The following is a 23,698-nucleotide window of genomic DNA, read 5'->3' as shown; positions in this document are numbered from 1 at the left end:
TACTTTAACCACTATTAACTTTAATAAGCCACACACAATCTAAATAATAATCAATGGAAGTTTTATATAAGTTAAAACTAACTCACCAAAAGTAAAACACAAAATAACTCTTTAGGTTTTAAAGATAGAAATCTAATGCACTAGGGTTCATGAATCCACCATAGTTCTATAATGGTTAAATCTTTCAGTGATCAGGTTTCATAATTCTTGCTTTGAGATGAAAATCAATGAGCCTAAGTTACTCAAAGGCCTCTCTCGATGGTCAATCGAATCTATGCTCACATATGAGATTAATTATCTCTAATTAATCTGTAAATATACAAACATGCATTTATCCACAATGATCATCAAAATAAGATTTCACAAGGCATAACGGCATCTTTACCTATTATCGAACCTTATGTCGTTTATTATCAAGTGCTAATTTATATTGAATCTCTCAAAAGCAATATAAATCACAAACACGTTCTAAGGGCGGCTAAGCATTAAAATAGAATTAGTGCATAACAAACGATCAACTCAAAAGACAAGAATAAAATAAAACCCAACTACTTTTAATTAAACCAACATTGAACTAGGTTTCATCAATCACCCTAGTCATAAAGTACTTAGCCTAACATAGTTTCAAACAACGAAAGAGTAATAAAAATGGAGTTCATAATGTTGTAAAGAAGAAAGAACTGAAAAATAAAACCAAAAATCGAAGATCTTCAAGAAAATCTCCTCTTTTTGCCTCGACTTGCCGTCTTCTCCTTCCTTCCAAGAAGTCCTTCATCTTTCTTAAATGAGCCTTTATATAGTTCTCTTTAGGTTATCAAAGTCCTACACCTTGAAGGAGTCCATCTCTCTTTTATTTGGATTGAAACGGGCTTAAAACGAAGCTTTGAACCTTGCCGCGGTCCTACTACGGTATGCTTGTTGCTGCAGACCCGTGAGCTCCAGAAAGAAAATCCTAAAGCGGTCCTATAGCGATATGCATTCCGCTGTAGGACCGTGAGCTCCAACAACTAAATCTTACAGCGATATGCATACCGCTATGAGCTCGCTAGCCTTCTTCTTTTTGCTTCTTTCTTCATCATCTTCCACTTTTTGCTTGATACTCTTTTGCTTTCTTTTAATTCAGTACCCGACCATGCCTCCAAGCTTCATTTCACTCCCATCATATGCCAAAATCATTCTTTTTGCTCCATATTCGCTTTAACACATGCTCCACATCTACATAAGCATATATAGAACCAAATCAAGTAGAAATCATGCTTATTGAATGTATAAATGCCAAGTTTATAGACCAAAATAAGTGTATAAAAGACACTTATCAAATACCCCCAAACTTAGACTCTTGATCGTCCCGAGCAAAATTATCAACTCAAATGTATCACCCCTCAAGTAGAGAATAGTTAATGTTTCAAAATCACTTACAAGTTGAATAGCCTTCAAGGTAGCCTCAGATTTTGGTATCATTCATAATTCACACAAGTGTTCTAGTAATGCTACAAAACTGTTTTTAGACTTATTCCATGTTTTGACGTGTGTGTGTGTGCGAATCCTGTCAGGTACAATATCATGCATAAGGTTGTTGGTATCCCGACCCCTTTGATGGTCCTGTATACTTTCTCGCTCGTAATATGCACTCCATCCCCAAACTTGGTCTTTTCATTCAGTCCCTAGGTGCTCTCAATCACTCTTTTCTTTCTTTTTCAAGTTTGGTTGTACTCAGCCAAATATGGCGTTGTCTTGGTTTGTGAGGACTCTCTCTTATTTTGAATGCTTCGGTATGCTAACATCCATTAGACAGTCAAACCCACCAGTTTTCTCAATCCCTAAGAGTTACAAACATCGGCACCATTATTGATTTTTTTTTTTTTTTGGCTGAATGAGTGCATTTTATGCTCCATCTCATTTTTTTTTTTTTTTTGATATCTTATGTGCAAGCCTTCACTCCATTAAGCTTTCTGAATGACCCTCGTAACGAGCTTTTAGCCAATGACTCCCAAGCCAGATGACCACGGGGCACCAGGTTTTAAGATACCTCTACGGGCATAATCACTCAAGTCATTTAGGCTACGAAGAAAGGTATAAGATATATGCAGGCTCAACTTTACATTGGTGCACGACATAGTGACATAGGGATTAGATCACTAGCCTATGGTCATTGCCTAGCTTCCCTTAGTATGCCTAACACATTCCACACAAAGCACGGAGTGAACACATTCCTCAACATTTGCTATCATGGCTCAATCTTCCCCAAATTTTTTTTTTCATAATGTTTGATGATTGAGTCACTCACAAAGTTGGTTTAAGGGCGAAAGTTTAATTGGGAACCTGTGCATTTAACTTCCTGACACTTGTGCTCAAACATTCGTCTAACATGGATAATGAACCACAAAACAAAATGAGAGCATCACTATCTTTACTCATTTCATCAAAATGGTACCAAATAAGTTTCATCATTGATGGCATGTCTACCCAACAACACAAGAATTTTTTTTTTTTAAAAAAAAAAAAAACTAGATAGGTGAACACATCATGCATGATTGGATCATCAAAACCCTCCCCCCAAACTTAAAATGAGTCATTGTCCCAAGGGCTCGAAAAGTATCAAAAAGGAAGGAAGGTACCTGGGTAGAAGAATCGGTGCAGTGATGGTCAGAGGAAATCAATGGTCGTCGGTGTTGGAAATGTATGCCCTAAAGACACGTTTTGTTTAATTTATGGTAATGATGTTTCTTTTATTCAATTCATGACACATATATTATTTGCATTTAATTGTTGGAAAAGTGTCCATGCTATTAAGTAAGTGATTCATGTGATGGGTCGTTCTTCAGAGTTAGGCATGAATCATGGGTACTTAATAAGCAAGAAAAATATTACTCTTGATCTTTTGATAGAACTGGGCATTCTATCATGATAAGATCATTGTGCAATAGATCCTAATGGAGGATGGCTTACCTTAGCCAATAAACAGTCCGTTTACTCTAATTGTACAAGCGCATTTGGAATGCGTAGAGTGGACCTGTGATAGAAGCTAATGACAAAGTACTAATTATCATGGAGCTAGTCTATCACTGCTACTACGTGGACGAGTACTCTAATACTTGAGTATTAGTTGGTGGTCTAGTGAACCTAGAGCTATATTCTTAGATTCATTGTAGGTGAGGTCTATCAAAGATCAATATCCTTTTGAGTTGGGAGTATGGTTTCTAATTAGCTAAGACAGACTAATACAAGATAGTTTATGTGATTCACCCCCTTGTGATTGTCCAAGAATAATCAAATAATCCAGGTCCCTGGGAACGTGACTTAAGAGTGTGCGCTTCTGGGTAGCTTCCAGTGATAAGCAAGTACATTCGAGTAGTCACGGATTATTGGACTAGTGATCTAAGGATGGTAGAAATCATTTAGAGAGGTGTTAGTACATTATTCCTTTCTAAACGATGGGTGTTACGCAGAGGGGTATTTTCGTCATTACACTAGTAGGTCAAAGACATGGCATATGCAAAATTATTCATGGGGTCAGTGTTACCATATGGTGATAGTTTGAACACTTAGAATGACAAAATATAGCTACTAGGTAGCAGGGATATTTTGGTCATTTTAGTAGCCGTGAATAATTTTTCTTTTGGTCCCCGGGGTAGCTCGATATAACTCATGTATTATTTAATACATTTGGCTTGTTGGATGAATTACATTGAGAGAGAATTATTTTATTCAGAATGGTTCATAATTAATTGGGCTAGAATAAAATAATAGTTCATTAGTTTAATTAATTAATTGGGCTAACCCAATTAGAAAATTAATTAAATGGACTTGGCCCATTAGGGTTTGGCCCACTAGGGTTTTAACCCTAGGGCTCTCCCTTTATATTCTCTCCTTGGTTGTTTTTTCATTCAAGTCATTTTTGACTCTTCTTCACCGAAAGAGAGGCCACGAGTTTGAGTCATACTCCGGAAGATCGAAAGAGTGCCTTTGAGTTCTGATGCGAAGGAGCCGAAGGATTGCAGGACAGCCGTCGTCTCCACTACGAGAAGAGGTTCCCGCTCATCCTGCTCCTATCGCTCCATTCCGTCCAGTAATCTTCCGAAAAAGTAAGTCTCCTAGATTTTAATCAATACGAGGAACGTTTTTTGATTAAAACGCTTCCGTTGCATGCTATGAATCCTCGTTTATGATCCTTTAGTCGGGAGGTGGCGGCGGCTGGGACTAGAGCAGCTAGGCAAACATGGATCTCACCTTCTCGTGCTGGGTATGAAGGTCGGCTCTCAGAACATCCAGGCCTGCTTGCAACATGTGAAATTGTCGATCTTGCTTATCTCGATTGTCTTGAATTTGTGCTTGCATGGCCTCTAATGTGGGGCCGAAGTTGACTCCTCCAGGTCGGCGGCGGGGCAGTGGTCTCACTGTAGGTGGTGCTGCGGGTTCCATGTACTGCTCGGCTTCATCTTCTTCCTCTGCCTTTGCTTCGGCGTCTCGCATGCGAGCTGCATGTCAGTGTTGGGCAATCTGAGTATGAGACTGTCGGATAGTATATAGATTGATCGGTGCAGGCTTCGTCTTGTCGAGCTCAGATGTGGATGTAGGGACTTTGGCTTGCTTGCACAATGCTGAGATAAGCGCGGGAAAGTAAATCCTCTTCTTACTACCCTTGGCCAAGGCGAGGGTGACGATTTGTTGGAAGATACGCTCGCCAAAATTCAATTCATGTCCAGTAGCCAAGGCATAAAGAAGCTGCATCCGTGGAGGGTATATCTCAGTCATGTGTAAAGATGGAGCGATGTTAGAAGATAAGATGTAGTGGAACGTCTTTGTCTTGAGGTTAAGCTCATTGTGGAGCACCACATTGTGGCGTGGCCACACTATTGGAATGGCTTCATTAAAGCAATAACGAGCCACTTGATTCCAGTCGTCTATGTCCGTAAGATCTATCCCTGATGGCAATTGATAAAAGTGTTGGATGACATCAGGACTGAATGGTACCCATACGCCTCGCACATATGTATGGAAAGCGTGAGCATCCTCATCTTCATCGTCACCTCCACGGATATTATCATTGAAATTAGCCAAAAATTCTCGAACCATAGAGGGATAGATCTTGTGAGGTTTGGCACAAAGTTTGTGCCAGTGTTTGGCATGAATTACTTCAGAAACTCCAGTGATCTCAATGCTAGCAAGGTCAAATTCCCGCTCCCTGTGGAGAGGCCATGACTCTATCACTCGGGCTCTTTTTTCAGCTCTAGGAGTGAGGTGTATTGGATATGATGGAGGATCAACTCGCAACCATTTGGAAGCGTTGGAACTAGTGGCAATGGCCTTACCCTTGTTGACGACTAGAGTGTAGCGAGTTTTGGGTGCCATCTTTGTTCGGGCTCGTTCCTGGAGGCATAAAATCAAACACGAGAATGAAGAAGAGAAGTAAGCAATTAATTCTTGGCTTATTTGTGTCTCTCTCTCTTTTTTTTTTTTTTGGTGTTATGTATTTATTTTGTAAGAAAGAAATAATTTGGAGAGCCAAAGGTGCCACAATATCCCCCCAAACTTAATTCATTCTATTCCCTCAATTCATAATGCAATGAATGTGAAAATGTGTGTGGGAATGTGTAGTTGGGGCATTTCATCGAACACTTGGTGTGCTAGTTGAGTGGAAGAGAAGAAAATAGGGCTTAGGATCCATGAAATTTCCCCAAACAAAAACATAACAAATAGCAACAAACCCAACACAACATCATCAACCACAACATCATTACTCTCATTCACAAAATAACTCATCACCCATTTCCAAAATAGGGCACCAATCCATACAAAAAACACTAAAAGAATGTGAAACATACCTTTGATGTTGAAGTGGGAGAGAGTAGAAAGGAAGGCCTTGAGGGAAAACTTGGAAAAGAGGGCTGGGAGTAAGTTAGAGGGATGGTAGGCGAGGGTGGGGTGAAGAATGAGAGGAGAAAATGAGAGAGGGGGAGAAAATAAAAGGGAGTGGGTCGGCCTTAAGAGGCTGACCCGTTCCGCGGTGCGGCCGCGGCATGCATGCCGCGGCCCATCTGCGAGCCACAACATCCTTGTTGTGGCATGAGCTAGCCGCGGTATGCATACCACGGCTCGCCCGCGAGCAGCAGAGAGGCTGCTGCCTCGCGCTGCGGCTGCGGCATGGATGCCGCGGCCAAGGCGTGAACTGCCCCCCTTTTTTGAATTTTTTTTTATTATGATTATTATGTTTTGTTTTTCTTTTTTTCTTTTTTTTTTAATTTTCATTTATATAGCCTAGGCTCTAAGTGAGAAACTCTCCTAACCAAGGCACTCTCTAACCTAGAACCTAACACTTTAAAACAAATGCTAAATAGGGAAAATGGAAGAAACAACATCAAATAAAAAATGAAAGGATATAGAATTGGGTTGCCTCCCAAAAGCGCTTGTTTAGAGTCATTAGCTTGACTGTGCTGCTCCTCATTCCAGATTGCTTAATTCGGTGGATGTCTTTTCCTTGGCAAATTCCTCCCCTAGATATGGCTTGAGTCGCTGTCCATTCACCTTAAAAGTACCCTTAGTGTCGTGAGTGACATCAACAGCACCATGTTGATAAACTTTGGCAACAGTGAACGGCCCAAACCACCTTGAGCGCAACTTGCCTGGAAGTAGCTTGAGACGTGAGTTGAATAACAACACTTTTTGCCCTACCTCAAATTGCTTCCCATGAATGTGATGATCATGCCATTTTTTGGTTCGCTCCTTGTATAACTTGGCATTTTCATATGCCTCCAACCGAAATTCATCTAGTTCATTTAGCTGTAATAACCTCTTTTCACCAGCCTTCTTTAAATCAAAATTTAGCTTTTTCACTGCCCAATAGGCTCGATGCTCCAACTCAACTGGTAGGTGACATGTTTTTTCAAAAATAAGACGATATGGTGACATCCCAATCGGCATCTTAAATGCAGTGCGATAAGCCCATAGTGCATCGTCAAGTTTTTTCGACCAATCTTTACGAGATGCATTCATGGTGAGCTCCAATATCCTCTTCAGCTCTCGATTTGAAATCTCCACTTGCCCACTTGTTTGGGGATGATAGGGAGTGGCAACCTTGTGTTTCACCCCATATTTGACCAAAAGAGTGTCAAAGTATCGGTTGCAAAAATGCTTTGCCCTATCACTTATTATGGCCTGAGGAGTACCAAAACGAGTAAGAAAATTTTTCTTGAGGAAACTCACCACGGCTCGGCCATCATTAGTGGGTAAAGCAACAGCCTCGACCCACTTGGAGACGTAATCTACTGCCACCAAAATATAAGCATTGGCAAATGATGGTGGGAATGGGCCCATGAAATCAATGCCCCAAACATCAAATAACTCAACTACAAGAATTCCATGAAGAGGCATCTCTTGCTTTCGTGATAAGTTTCCCGTCCGTTGGCACCAGTCACACTTCTATACCAATGTTTGAGTATCTCTAAAAAGAGTAGGCCAATAAAATCCAGATTGAAGGACCTTTGCTGCTGTCTTTGTTGCCCCAAAATGTCCACCATATGGTGAAGCATGACACTGCTCCAGGATCAGTTCCATTTCTTCTTCTGGGACACATCTCCGAATTACTTGGTCGGCACCGTGTCGGTACAGAATAGGATCCTCCCAAAAGTAATACTTGAGATCTGAAAAGAACTTTTTGCGCTGATGGTAGTTAAAATCTAGGGGCACAATATTGGTCGCAAGATAATTCACATAATCAGCAAACCAAGGTGCCTCTATGTCGTTGGCCTTTCTTTCCACCGTAAGAAGTTGTTCATCTGGAAATTTTTCATTTAAGTCCTCAGTTGTTGTTTGCTTGAAATTTTCCATTCTAGAAAGATAGTCAGCCACCACATTTTCACAACCTTTCTTATCCCTTATCTCCAGATCAAACTCTTGAAGCAATAGTATCCATCTGAGCAGCCTTGGCTTTGCATCTTTCTTTGCAAACAAATACCTCAAGGCTGCGTGGTCAGTGTAGACAATTACTTTTGACCCATGAGATAAGATCGAAACTTCTCAAATGCAAATACCACTGCTAGTAACTCTTTTTCTGTTGTAGCATAATTCAGCTGGGCATCATTGAGAGTCCGACTAGCATAATAAATAACATGGAAGATCTTATCTCTCCGTTATCCCAAAACAACCCCCATTGCATAATCGTTAGCATCACACATGAGTTCAAATGGAAAGTCCCAATCTGGTGCCACAACCACAGGTGTTGAAATCAACTTTTCTTTAATCATGTTGAAAGACGTTAGGCATTCTTTTGAAAAGTCAAATTTGGCATCCTTCTCCAATAAGTTGCACAGTGGCTTCGTAATCTTAGAGAAATCCTTAATGAATCTCCTATAAAAACCCGCGTGTCCTAAGAAACTTCTGATGCCCTTGACTGACGTTGGTGGAGGTAGTTTCTCGATTACTTGAATCTTTGCTTTGTCGACCTCTATGCCCCTAACTGAAATTCGGTGTCCTAACACAATTCCTTCTTGGACCATAAAGTGACACTTCTCCCAATTCAGCATGAGGTTTGTTTCTTCACAACGCCTTAGAATAAGAGTTAAGTTCTTTATACACTCGTCAAATGATGAACCAAAAACTGAGAAATCATCCATGAATACCTCAATAAATCTTTCCACCATATTTGAAAAGATTGACATCATGCAGCGTTGAAATGTAGCAGGTGCATTACAGAGGCCAAAAGGCATCCGTCGGTATGCAAATGTGCCATATGGACAAGTGAATGTTGTTTTCTCTTGATCTTCCGGGGCTATTGGAATTTGATTGTATCCCGAGTAGCCATCAAGGAAACAATAGTGGGAATGGCCTGCTAGACGCTCAACATTTGATCAATGAATGGAAGGGAAAAGTGATCCTTTCAGGTTGAGTCATTCAACTTGCGATAATCTATACAAACTCGGCACCCTGTAGTTGGTCGGACTGGAATAAGCTCATTATGTTCATTCTTTTCCACTGTGATTGCTCCCTTTTTTGTCACAACGTGAATAGGACTAAACCATGCACTATCCGATATGGAATAAATAATCCTAGCATCAAGTAATTTCAATACCTCAGCTCTGACCACATCTTATAGATGGGGGTTTAGTCGACGTTGATGTTGCACTACCGGCTTATAAGTTTCTTCCATGAGGATCTTGTGCATACAAAGGGAGGGGCTAATGCCTTTGATATCTGCTATAGTCCATCCAAGAGCTGACTTATGTTCCCGAAGCACCCGGAGTAGCTTATCCTCTTCTTCTTGGCTAATGGATTTAGCAATTATAATTGGAAGAGTAGAAGACTCACCCAAATAGGCATACCGAAGATGGGATGGCAGCTGCTTTAGCTCCAATTTCGGAGCTTGTTGAATGGAAGGTAAAGGTCATGGAGGCCCCGTGCCCAATGCCTTGTATTGCTTTCCCTTTTGAATAAGTTCAGATCCTTGCAAATATTTGACACATTCTTCAATTGGAGCAGAGTCAGTCTCTTCAACTTGTGAGTGCATTACACATGCTTCCCAAGGATCTGATGGTTGGTTCAAAGTGAAAGTGTTTGCTATCTCTTTATCCACAATATCAATCTGAAAACAAGAATCTGAAGCAGTAGGAAATTTTAGTGCTTCAAACACATTAAAAGTGATTTGCTCCTCATTTAGCCTTAACATGAGTTTTTCTTTTTGTACATCAATGAGTGCTAGTCCAGTAGCTAGAAAAGGTCGCCCCAAAATAAGAGAAATATCTCTATCTTCAGCCATATCCAAAATAATGAAATCTGCTGGAAATATAAACTTATCCACTTTTACCAGAATATCTTCAACAATTCCACGTGGATGTTTCATGGACCCATCCGCTAGCTGTAATGATACTCTTGTAGGCTTTGCTTCGCCCAGCCCAAGTTTTTGAAAGATAGAAAATGGCATCAAATTAATGCTAGCACCCAAATCACATAAGGACCGTTCAAAATACAAACTGCCAATGGTGCTAGGGATGGTGAAACTTCCTGTGTCTTTCAACTTTGGTGGTAATTTATTCTATAAAATGGCACTACCCTCATCTGTTAGCATCACGGTTTCATGCTCCTCAAGCTTTCTTTTGTTCGATAGAATCTCCTTCATAAATTTTGCATAGTTGGGCATTTGAGATAGAGCTTCAGCAAATGGTATATTGATATGTAGCCTCTTGAACACCTCCAGAAATTTCTCAAATTGCTTATCCAACTTGTGCTTGCGCAATCTTTGAGGAAATGGAATAAGTGGAACATAAGGCTTGATTGGTGATGAAACCACTTTTTCTTGTTCAGCTATATCTTCGGGCTCCTTATTCTCAGTTGTTATCTCCTTTTTAGCATCAGTTTTCTTTTCCACACTTGGTCTTTTAACATGAATTTCTGGTAGTTGCACTCCACTCCTTGTAGTGATTGCATTTGCTTGCTCCTTAGGATTAACTTCGGTGTTGCTTGGTCATGTGCCCTGTTGCTCACTCATTGTCTCATAAAGATCATGTAGCTCTCCAACAGATTTGTTTCTAATAGAACCACTTGCTGTAGAATCAACTGACGAACAACTATAAGGAGTCAATCCGGCATAGAAATAGTGGTTTTGAGCTGGTAAAGAGAACCCATGATTCGGACACTTCCTGAGCAATTCTTTATACCGTTCCCATGCTTCATGAAAATTCTCTGTTTCAACTTGCTGGAAAGTTGAAATTTCATGCTTTAATTTGCTAATCTTGGCTGGTGGAAAATATTTTAGTGTGAACTTGTGAACTAAATTAGCCCATGTAGTGATGCTACCAGGTGATAGTGAATCCAACCACTCTCGAGCTTTGTCTTTCAGAGTATGAGGAAAAAGTCGCATCCTCATTTCTTCTTCATTAATCCCTTGATACTTAAAGTTGCCAGAATACTCCAGAAAATGAGAGAGATGGTAGTGTGGATTTTCATCACTTCTCCCATAGAGTGGAATGTTGTTGGAGAACAAATTTATCACATCCGGCCTCAATTGGAAGTTATCATGCCCATATGGAGGATAAACTATGCTCGACTGGTTCTCAATGACTGGAGGCATCATGAAATCCCCCATCAAGATATCTCTCTCATTGATCTCACAGTACGCTCTATTTGAACAAGCTGATTTTCGTTGTCATCCATTGTGCTTTGTTGTTGTTCCCTTTTTGCTCTTTGTTCACGACGTCTTTGATGAAAGGTTTGTTCAATCTCCGGATCAAACTCAACAAGATCAAGACGTTCTGAACGCCGCATGCACTATTTTCAATCCTAACACAGTAAAAATTAAAATAGTTCAGCGTCAAAAATTAAAGAAAGCAACACAAGTATTAAAGCTAATCTTAATTAAAATAGTAATCAAAATAACCAATCCCCGGCAACGGCGCCAAAAACTTGTTCGCCTTTTTCTTTCCCGCAAGTGAACGGAATCACAACAAGTAATATAATGATGAATCAAGTATCGTTCCCACGAGGATTAGCTTTTAATTCCTACTTTAACCACTATTAACTTTAATAAGCCACACACAATCTAAATAATACTCAATGGAAGTTTTATATAAGTTAAAACTAACTCACCAAAAGTAAAACACAAAATAACTCTTTAGGTTTTAAAGATAGAAATATAATGCATTAGGGTTCATGAATCCACCATAGTTCTATAAATGGTTAAATCTTTCAGTGATCGGGTTTCATAATTCTTGCTTTGAGATGAAAATCAATGATCCTAAGTTACTCAAAAGCCTCTCTCGATGGTTAATCAAATCTATGCTCACATATGAGATTAATTATCTCTAATTAACCTGCAAATATACAAACATGCATTTATCCACAATGATCATCAAAATAAGATTTCACAAGGCATAACGACATCTCTACCTATTATCGAACCTTATGTCGTTTATTATCAAGTGCTAATTTATATTGAATCTCTCAAAAGCAATATAAATCACAAACACGTTCTAAGGGCGGCCAAGCATTAAAACGAAATTAGTGCATAACAAATGATCAACTCAAAAGACAAGAATAAAATAAAACCCAACTACTTTTAATTAAACCAACATTGAACTAGGTTTCATCAATCACCCTAGTCATAAAGTACTTAGCCTAACATAGTTTCAAACAACGAAAGAGTAATAAAAATAGAGTTCATAATGTTGTAAAGAAGAAAGAACAGAAAAATAAAACCAAAAACCGAAGATCTTCAAGAAAATCTCCTCTTTTTGCCTCGACTTGCCGTCTACTCCTTCCTTCCAAAAAGTCCTTCATCTTTCTTAAATGAGCCTTTATATAGTTCTCTTTAGGTTATCAAAGTCCTACACCTTGAAGGAGTCCATCTCTCTTTTATTTGGATTGAAACGGGCTTAAAACAAGCTTAAAACGAAGCTTTGAACCTTACCGCGGTCCTACCGCGGTATGCTTGTTGTTGCAGACCCGTGAGCTCCAAAAAGCAAATCCTAAAGCGGTCCTATAGGGGTATGCATTCCGCTATAGGACCGTGAGCTCCAGCAACTAAATCTTATAGCGGTCTTACAGCGGTATGCATACCGCTATAAGCTCGCTAGCCTTCTTCTTTTTGCTTCTTTCTTCATCATCTTCCACTTTTTGCTCTATACTCTTTTGCTTTCTTTTAATTCGGTACCCAACCATGCCTCCAAGCTTCATTTCACTCCCATCATATTCCAAAATCATTCTTTTTGCTCCATATTCACTTTAACACATGCTCCACATCTACATAAGCATATATAGAACCAAATCAAGTAGAAATCATGCTTATTGAATGTATAAATGCCAAGTTTATAGACCAAAATAAGTGTATAAAAGACGCTTATGAAAGGGCCGAGCCTAAATTATTTAGGGGTTTTTCAAGGCACCATTAGGGTTTTTAACTCTATAAATATGCCACTTAAGAAGCTGGAAAAAAGAGTGAGAAATTTTGGATCTCTCAAGAGGCACCTAGGGTTGCTTGCATTACTTGAGGCATTCGTGGAAAGGGTCGATCGTGTGGATCGACTTAGAGGAGTTCGTGTTTGCGACTCTACGGATCATAACCGGGTAGAATTGAAGTTACGCGGTTGGCTGGTTTACTAACAGAGATTGATTTTGAGGCTAATTTTTAGGTGGTTCAATCCAAATGAAAAAGAAGTGGGATTGAGAGAAAAAATTTAAGCCAAATGTCAAAAGGAAACCCACAAAGCAATGCCTACCTTCAAGGAATATTCACGAGTTGAATCAACCTGCTAAGAAATGGGAGGTCAAATCTTTCATAATGTAACATCACTTGCCCTTCCTTGCCTTGCATTAGACTTGTGTGTAGATGCGTTGGTCTCTAGAGATGTCACACAATATCATGGGTCGTAGTGGCTTATGAATTATTTGTAATGTTTAGGAGGTCATATTTGGATAGGTCATGATCTTTCCAATATTCTATCCCTTGATGTGTTAGTGGTTGCAAATGAGTTTATGCATTTTCAATGCTCTCGCATGGATGGCCAAGTTTTTTTTTTATTATTTGTGTTTATTCTTTTGATGCAAAGGTGGATTAAATGAGATTATGGTCTAGTTTAGGCCCCATTTGCTACTTTTGTTGAATTTATCCCTCCCTATCAATAAAATAAACCAATGCTTGAAACATAAGTTGATGAGCCACTTGCCACAAGGATTGGCCATTCCATTATTGACCATCCCACACAAGACCCTACTCCCATCAATCAGGGCCATCTGAATTTGTAGTGACAGTACATGTACACTAAGAACTGTTGCGAGTAATGTTGTGGGGTGCCCTAAAATTTTCCCAAGTCTTAAGTATTCTCCTGATGAATTGTTGTTCCCCTGAGAGTCTTTAAGACAATAGCCTCTCAGGCGCCCGAAGGGTCCCTTGGGATGGTCTCGCTTATCCATTTTTCATAAGTCCGGAGATACCCTTCAGGGTCTCCCAAATGAAAGCCATCATGTGGCCTCGAAGTCCTCTTTAAGACCACCCGGAGACAGCCATCGAGGCCTTCCCCCGAAGATGTCTCTAGGCCCTTTGGCCTTTCTAGTTGTTCTCTTTCTGAAGAGTCTCTAGACTCGACCACGGGTCCCACCTATTGTCTATAAATATTTGCCTCCTCTAAGGTAAACTAATCTCTTTGGAACCATTTTTTAACCCTACTCTGTCTCTCTCTAAAACCCATCTGGAACCTACTCCTATCCCACTCTTTGGGACACCAGAACACTTACATGCTACATACATTGGACATTGAACATTCATCTACATACTTTTGGACATTTTTATTAGACTATTGTCTGACTTAAGCATCGGAGGGCCAACATGGGGGAGTCTCCCACGTGCCTTTCTAACGTCCTTTGTGTTGTTGTGTTCCTTGAACACCTAGAAGGCTCACCTTCCCGAACACCCATCGGGGCCCTCATCCATCATTGCCCCGAAGGCTCTTTTGGACATTCAGTCCTAAATGATGTTTCTCTCTTGGGATTAAGGTTTTGATGATGAAAATATTTCAAGTACATTTTCTATCTTTAGTTTGCAATCAAAAATCAATTTCTATGAAATGGAACAAGTATTCAAAGCCTTCATGATTGTTTTAAGGAGATTGGAAAAACAAGTGAAACATATCTTGAAAAGAAATATGAAACATTTCTCTGTCAACTACATTAAATAATTTTCCTAAGCTTAAGCTATCTGTCAACTAATAGAATGGAAATTTCTCAATCTGTCGACTAACTTATATGCATCTATCGACTAACAATATGATTATTTCTTTGAAATTTTTTCTAAGCTTCATTATGTCAACTAAACCATAAGATCTCTCAATAAATTGGTATTGCCGACAGATAGTATTAATCTGTCGACTAAGTCCTGTTTTATTGCTTGATTTTGTCAACTAACTCATTTCTTTTGTCCATAATTTGTATCGCATAATCTTGTGATGGCTAGTTTTTAGAGCATTAAATGTCTTTCAACTACTACCAATGGTTCGATTTTTGAAAGTTTCCACCATCAACTATAAATAGGTGGTCGAAGGATCATTTAAAGGGTTCAAGAACATTCATTGCTCAACTACCAAGTGCTTAACATTTAGTCATGCTTTAAATTGTTGTTGTTCTCTCTTGTTTACTTTTTGAGGTTTTGTATTTAAGTGTTCATTTCATTAAAGCCTCTTATTTATTGTTGAGAGAACTTATAACTAAGAGTGTTAACTCCTAGACTCTCTATTTCATTTCATTTTTGTATTTTCCTAATAAGAGCTAAAGGGCCTACAGTGTGTAGGAGTACTTGTAATTCCTAGTCATTAAACCTGAGGACCTACTTGATTTGAGTAGGGGGTTCAAGTGGATTTGATTTTAAAATCCTTAGTGAGGAATTAAGGTAGTGGATTAGGCTTGACAAGCAAAACCACTATAAATTCTTGTGTTTATCTCTTGTTTATACTTTTGTTTCATTTATTGTTTCAAGCCCTTCTAAAATCCTCACTTGCATTAAATTTTAGTTTTCATAAAAAATACTTCAAGTTTCAAACTATTTTTTAAATATCCTAATTCACCACCCTTGGTAATTGGTGCCATTGCTACTTTTGTATCACTGAAGACCCCTCATCCGAGTTCCTATAGTTTCGACCTTCAAGGACTACAACCTCGACCCAATCCAGACCCAGTTAACCTCGCCAACAACATTTTGTGCCCTCTACTTTGGTGAAGAACTCTGTTGTGGCTGATCCTAAGATAAATAAATTTAATTATTTTAGTTTGTTAACAATAATTTGGTGTCATCTATAGGAATTGACCAAAAAGGTATCCCTTTCTAGTCGCTGTAAGGATCAATTGTGTGAAGATGTTACCCCAACGCTCTTGTCTCATCTTGTAGTGCCTCTTAATGAGCCATGCTTCGAATCCTCTAGGAAGGCACTAGGGAGCTTTTTGTGAGGCTTTTCTCTTGCTATTATGAGCTTTCCAAAACTTTTCTCCCACTATTATGCTAGCCCACAGGAGAAAAGTGCACCTCCCCACCCTATATCTCTACTACGCGCCCATGTAGTTCTTTAGAGTAGGGATACAAGCAAGGAAAGTGAGAAATGAGGATGCCCTCCCTAGAAGATATCTGAAGACCAAGTTCGGGAGTTGGCCACTCCCGAACTTGTATTTGATGATGGGGTTATCCTCCCTAGCAATTAATGTCAGTCCCAGCAGAAAGAGTGTTACCCTGAAGAATGGAATTTTGAAGACCTTTTCCATGGGGAAAACTCCTCCTAGGATGTGTCTGCAAGAGGGTTCTATGAATGCAGGAGGGAGTACCCTGGGCTTCTCAACTTCCTCGGATATTTTTTCCAAGCCTGTAGGGATCCAAGAACAAGGGGGTACCCACACCTTCAAGTAGAAGACAAGAGTTGTAAAGTTGCACAAAGGGTCGATGGATGAAGATAAATTATTAGCATCTTCTGCAATAGCAGGCCTTGCAATGACTATCGATCCATGAAGACAACTCTCTACAGCAACCCATTTTTTTGGAACCGCTCTTGTTTTAGTCTTCACCCCTTTTGCAGGAAGGTGTTGGGTATTCCACACTGGCTCACTCAAGCTCTGTGACCAGCAACAACGAAGGCCATAAATGCTTCAAAGGCAAAAAAATGGTCAGAATCATATGTAGCATTGTTTTAATCTCTTCAGGAATGCCATGCCTAATGATACGGAGCTAACTCATCCTAGACTGCCTACTAGAAATAGCCAGAAGCAGCCAAGTGACAAATTGCAAGTAGAAGCTTCCAAGTAAAGACATTACTAACTTGAAACTAACTTCATGTAAATCACGGAAGTAGGTTCCTGTACCAAACCGCTCAAACAAAATGCTTCCATAATGTAAAAAAGATATAAGGTAACATATATGTGTGTATCCTCTGTTTTAAAGCAACTCGAGGAAAGACTAAGAGTCGGACTGGGGAGCTAAAGGGATGGTAACCCTTAGGCTCGGCCCAATATCCATCCCCTGTAATCTTGAATTCAAAATTGGACAGCTATGAATAAATGAGGTTTTGGAATAGAAGTATTCCAACAACATCACAAGTTATCTGGTATTCTGTTATATAATTGTATAGCAATGGCATGCACCAAGAGGGGGGGGGGGTGAATTGGTGCTTAAAAAAATCTTACTAATTTAAAAATCTTTTTCAAAGAGAGATTAAAATATAGTAGAAGAGATGGATTTAGCAATGATTGGAAATGATAAATAATGAAATAAAGATCAACACATAGAGAACACTAACAATTTATAGTGGTTCGGCCAATATGGCTTACGTTCACTCCCTTAGTCATTCACTAAGGTATTTGCATTCAACTCACTTAAAAACAACCCCCTACTTAGCCAAGTAAGTCCTTTAGTCCTCGACTAGAAAAAAAATACAACCTCCTATCACTTGGGTAGGCCCTCAAGCTTACAAGCTTGGAAGAGAAAATACAATGGTAAATGAAATTCAAACTCTAAGAGCTTATGCTCTTAGTTACATGTTCTCTCGAAATAAAACTAGAGACTGAAAATGAGTTTAAACAAATAAGAACAAAACCTCAGTGTAACAAAAAATGAGAGAACAAAAATTTAATGCGCGATTGATCTTGAATGCTCGGTAGGTAAGAATTGAATGTGCTTCAGTAGCTTTAAATGTTCCTTTGAGCACCTATTTATAGATGATGGTGCTTGAAGACAAAAATAGAGTCGTTAATGGTAGTTATGCGAGCATTTAATGCGTCAAAAACTAGCCGTTATTTGTTTCAAAGTAACAAACTGTCGATAGAGAAAATAAGTAAGTTGACAAACTTATAATACAAAATAAGACATAATCGATAGATTGAAGCTTCCTGCTGATAGCACTAAAAAACAAATGTTGTTTGTCAACAGAAGCTGGAAGGTTAGTTGACAAATTAAGACCAGTGAAGAATTATATAAATGCATACATATTGTTAGTCGACAAAATTCATACCTTAGTCAACAGAATAAGACTAACCAAAAATGTCAAGCAAGATGGCTCACTGTTAGTTGACAGAAGCAAGCCTCTCTGTCGACAGATCCAAATTTTGGAACACTGTTAGTCGACAGAAGCTTAGCATTTAGTCAATAGATCCTAAGCAAAAACAAACACTTTGTCGACAGCTTTAAGAGAATGCTAGTTTTTTTAAGAAACCTCTTTTAACTTGGTTCTTTTGAAGACTCATGTTTCTTTGCCAACACTTATAGCATCATTTCTCATGTTTGGAGAAAGATTTAGGTGGTGTTCTCTTTGTGTTTCAGTTTTGAGTTTTGAGTTTTGAGTTTTGAATTCATCTTCACTTTTGTGTTTTGAGCACCTGTTTTGAGATTTTTAAAAATGTGTTCTTTTTGTGATTCTGAAAAATTATTTCTCAAAATAGAAAACTGAAAAACACGTTTGCTTTGAAATTTTGTAAAATGTTATTTTATGATATTTTATTTAAGAAATTTGATTCAAAATAAATTATAAATATTTATTAAAAAATTATAAATTTAATTTTAAGAATTTCAAATATAATACAAGTTATATAATTTAATCATATATAATATATTAAAATTATAAAGTACATTCTAAGTCATTTTTAATTTCACTCAACTATTAAAATTATAATTTAATCTCATCGACCTCACATTCAAGCAGGAGAGCTTGCTTCTTATATTCCTCGAGGTCTTGAACCTCGTGCTCCAAGCGCCTTATCTCGTCTCTTTTGCGAAGGGAGTGGTAAACCATCCAGTCTTTATCTACCTCGGCCTTAGCTAGGTTCGCTTAGGCATTCGTCGTGGCCATCACCTAGCGCTGCATTCCCTGCCAAGTAAAAGCCCAAATATCAGAAGTCGTAATAAATATAAGGGAAGCATTAAAAAGAAATTTGAAATCTCTAATACCTCCAAATATTGTTCCATTATATCTAGTTGGCTCTGAGTGCTTCTTCCATACCTCATCTCATTGTGTGGCATTATCGTGGTATACATAATCCTTGCTGCAACGCCTGGTTGTAAAATAAAATTAGTAACTAGAAGCCCCGGGTGAGCCAAAAATTGACGCCCACTCAGATCTTAGTCCCCTGCTGGCACCAATCCCTGGTGGATAGGGCCCAGGTCAGGAAAAATAAGCAGTTGTATCCTAGACTCTAAGGTCATCTCCCTCTATCTAGGTCACTCTCTCGATTGCTAGAATACTAAGTTGCTAATTGTCTGGTTTTGGACGTGATGCCTCTCTAATTCTGCCAGAGCGACAGCTTCCTCTCTCACCTCCCATTCGGCCCTGCCAACCTCTATAAATGCCTGAGCCCCCGGACTTAGTGGTGATGATGGTGAAATCTCTCACTCTTCAATATGCCTGCTAGTAGGTGGAGGAGATGGAGGAAGATCTGTCAAAGGAAAGTTGAAGGAATCATCTGAAAATGGGTCCATGGTAGTTCCTAGTGAGCTGGGCCCCTCACCATCCGCTCTAGCTCTTTTCCTCATTTAGGCCCGTGGAATTTTCCTTACTCGGCTTCTCTTGATAAAGAAGGGGCCTGGACATCTTGTAATTGTGTTCTTTATAGGGCCTCATGTACCCATTGTTTCGATTCTTCCTACTTACCCAAAGAAATCCTTTAAAACCACCTCATATTTGGACATTCAAAAATAATCAAATCATCAGTGCAATGGTCAACATATTGATATCAAAAGCAACAAAGTGCAAGGTAAAAAGACAAGGGTTAGGGTGAGCACCCCTAGGGTTTGTCTCCCCTTCACACCCTTCTTCTTCCTCTTCTTAAGCCAAATCCTCATCCCCTGTAACATCCACCTATTCGTCATCACCCTCATCTTCCTTACTTTCTTTTTCTTATCTATCATCCTACGAAGAGGATGATGGGGATGCAGTCGCTTGAGACTCAATCAATTTCGAAAGGCCAACATCATTGCCCCCTTCAATAACCATCCATCTCACCTCAATAAGGCATGTGCCATTTATTAAATCCAATAAAATTACTAGGCCCCCTTTCGGCTAGTTTATTGATCTCATCTTGGAGGTCCTTCACCAGTGAATCTACATTCAACCAATCGCTTCTCATGCTCCTCATTTTCTTGGTGCGCCAATATCACGATGACCTCCAACATCTTGCCAACTGTGTGACCATTAACTTTCTAGTCTCAAAATCATCTATTTTTTTAGGTCCACCCCTAAACAACTTAACATTAACATGCATCCTCTGGAGGGACAAGAATTCTTTCTCTCTTCTTATAATGCAAGTGCAATAGAAGCAGTGCAATAAAGATGTGGTGGGTTCCACTCCCTATTTCTTACATAAAACACAAAATTCCACTAGCACGACCTGACCATTCGGATGCAACTAGGTCGGCACTAGTATTTTCCCCCTAACAAATTCCATCCCGAAAGGGTGCAATGTATAATACCCCATATTTTCGTGAAGTTGCCACGTATTTTAAGTGAGTTTAAAATACCAAAAAATATGCTTGAAATGGCAACAGATGATCGAATCAATCGTAGGGAGTACCCTAGAGCTTAGATACCTAAGGTTAAAGGTATATTTTTTATGAACATCTCGAGGCGAGATTTATGACGCTGAAAGAAATCAAATCAGAAATGGTTTTCGGTTAAGCTAAGTTGTAGCCTAAAAAAATCGAATGATGGTAAGGGGCTTCCGAAAAATCGTATATATTGAGTAATTTTGAGTTATTAATTTTGGAATTTTAAGTATCTCGATAAATTTGATGTTTGAGGGTGTAATTGTAATTAGAGAATTATCCAAACAAAATAAGGATAAAATTAAGAGTTTATGTGGTAAAATAATGAAGTTGAGGACTTGAAATAAGGGCCAAAGTGTTATTTGAAAGAAGTTTGGGGTTTTAGCTTGGATTTCAAAAGATCAATTCACTCTAGTTTTGGATTTCAAAAGCCACTCAATTATGGCTTTGAGTCTTTGGAGTCCATGGCTAAGATTTTGACAAGTGGCATAATGTGATTGGTTGGAGAAATCTATAAAAAGACACCATGGGTTCTTCTCAAATCATTCCAACCAAGTTTGAGGAGTGAAGCACTCTAAGAGGAGGAGATTACTCTAGAGAGAGAGAAGGGAGTTCGGCAAGAAGGCCGGAAGAAAGCGGTGAAGAAGCGGCGGAGAACGAGCCTCGTCGGAGTTACGGGTTTTCACCGGAATTCACCAAAATCAGTCAAAAAAAAAGTGAGGTAAGTCCTCTTTTTTTATAATCCTGTAGAGGGGGAAGAGAGGGTCACGTAGGTTCAAACGGGGGTTGAATCGGAGTTAAAACGAGGGAGATATGGCCGAAATACGAAAATGAGGCGTTGCTGTCCGAAATTTGGTGCCTGCACGTGAGTTACACGCGCCGAAAAATGGCTGCGGGTGAAGGCGCGTGGTATACCTTCTTGGGGCGCATGAGGGCATGTGATGGCTTTATTTTTCTTCAAATTTTCCAGTTATACCCCTAATTTAATACCCTTCAACCCTATGTAAACATATTTAAGGTTAGGTTTACCAAAACGCATGTTTTCTGCAGAAACTTAGGCCGTTTGCTGTGAAATTATACTGTCGAAGAGATAAACCAATAAGGTGAGACTCCTATACTCCAAATCCTATTTTTTGTTCTCTTATGAGAGACTTCTATTGCATGAGACGTGTTTCGTGAAGTTCTTATACGTAAACTCTTGTTATTCTCTTCGTGAAATCATGTTGCATATATGAACTGTACTTTCCTGAAAATTATATGCTATTGGCTTTTTAACTGTTACATTTATAAAATTCGTGTGGCCATACTGTTGCACCTATTTCTTGTTGGTTAAGGGCAAAAGTTGGATATCCCCCGAGAGGCGCTATGCGTGCGCCATCGAGAAAGCTCTCGTGGGGAAGACCGTGAGCCTAAGGAACAATGGATGTGATGCTTGAATGAGTGCTATGAGGTCGGGCCAACGTGACATGGTTAGGAACCTCCCGAGAGGCGCTATGCGTGCGCCATTGAGAAAGCTCTCGTTGGAGGAGGCTAACGTGTTCACGAGGCACTTCAGAGTAGTTCTCCTTGTCTTCTCATACATTTTATACCTGATCATGCATTGATATAAACTATTTTTGGAGTTTCTCACTAGAGGATTCATCTTCTAATTAGACTATGTCCTTGGAATATTTAAACGTTCCAGATTCGACGAGCGGCTCTAAGGGAAAGAAGGTAGCTGAAGAATAAGTTTAATTCACTGTCTATGGCATGTTTAGAATATTTTCATTTATATGCAAACCTATGTATGTCTTGGATATGTTTAAGACGTTCAGTTATATCTTGCGAGAGATGATGTCCATGTAATTCATTTTGTAAACGTCTTGAACAATTTTATGATAAATAAAGCATTATGGTTGTGAACCATATCAGGTTCGATCTAGCTTCCATATTTGAAATTTTAATGCCTGTCTTAGTTATTCAATAATTGGGTTTGTTAAGCTGAGAATGTGAAAATTAGGGTTTTTGGGATGTTGTGTGATGTATGACAGCTATTGAGATATGAAAAATTTTATATTCCCGAAATCCTAAGTTATAACACGCTCAAGAAATTTGGGGTGTTATAGTTGGTATCAGAGCGAACCTAAGGAAAAGTTCTCATGTGGCTAGATGAGTAAAGCCACCGTAAGTTTTGGGAATTAGGTTAGGATTTGTGAAATATTTAGTAGCATACTCTTGTTGCTTATTCAATTTGAATTGAACCATGCCGTGATGATTTAATAGATCGCCCTGTCTTCTTGCCAGATGGTGAATACAAGAAGGAACAGGCGTGAGAGAGGCAATGGCGAAGAAAGCAATACCAACCCGCACCCAGGAGGTGGTGTGAGAGGTCAAAGAGATGCACGAGCTGACCTTGGTGAAGGCCGGATTGATAGGATTGAGAGAATCCTAGAAGGCATGGCTGGGCGAATTTTGGAGTTGCAGCCCGAGCAAAGAAGAGTAGATTCCTTGGAGAGGTATCTACGACAAAACCCGCCAGTGTTTCGAGGAAAACCGGCAGATGACCCCGCAATCAGTGAATACTGGTTGGACCAGACTGAAAAGATCCTACTAAGATTGAGAATCCTGAATGAGGACAAGGTTGAGTGTGCGACCTATGTTCGATTCCAGGCTGATCTGATTCTATTGGAAGTATATGACTTCGACGTAATCTTAGGGATGGACTTCTTGTCCAAGTACGATGCCAATATAGACTGTCGTCGAAAGATAATGACCATAAGAAAACCCGAGGGAGGGTGGATCAAATTTCGGGGACAAGGCAACCCCGAGGTTGTAAAGATGATTTCAGCAATAAAGGCTGCAAAGCTATTGAGCCAAGGAGCTCATGGATTCATAGCTTATGCTCAGTTAGAAGACAGAGAGGTACCGAAACTCAATGAGGTGCGAGTAGTACGACAATATGATGATGTGTTTCCAGAAGAATTACAGGGACTACCTCCACCTCGGGAAATTGAGTTCTCAATTGAGTTAGTGCCAGGAACCCAACCGATATCAATTCTGCCATACCGAATGGCTCTGGCGGAGATGAAAGAATTGAAGAGTCAGCTACAGGAGTTGACTAATAAAGGGTTCATTAGGCCAAGCCCGTTGCCATAGGGCGCACCAGTGCTATTTGTAAAGAAGAAAGACGGGAGTCTAAGGATGTGCATTGACTACCGTCAGCTAAATAAA

The 23,698-nt window shown here is 39.4% G+C and overlaps 1 non-coding gene across 1 annotated transcript; it reads left to right on the top strand.

Annotated features, from left to right (window-relative positions):
* The first annotated feature begins 10,610 nt into the window (after positions 1-10,610).
* Positions 10,611-10,717, top strand: LOC127813814 (small nucleolar RNA R71). Its single transcript, XR_008026219.1, has one exon. It is a non-coding gene; the product is annotated as a small nucleolar RNA R71 (small nucleolar RNA).
* The last annotated feature ends 12,981 nt before the right edge of the window (positions 10,718-23,698 follow it).

The sequence above is a fragment of the Diospyros lotus genome, chromosome 11 (assembly GCF_014633365.1).
Source record: "Diospyros lotus cultivar Yz01 chromosome 11, ASM1463336v1, whole genome shotgun sequence".
Lineage (NCBI taxonomy): Eukaryota > Viridiplantae > Streptophyta > Magnoliopsida > Ericales > Ebenaceae > Diospyros > Diospyros lotus.
The sequence above is the reverse complement of the archived record's forward strand: the minus strand, read 5'-3'. Positions and strand labels throughout refer to the sequence as shown.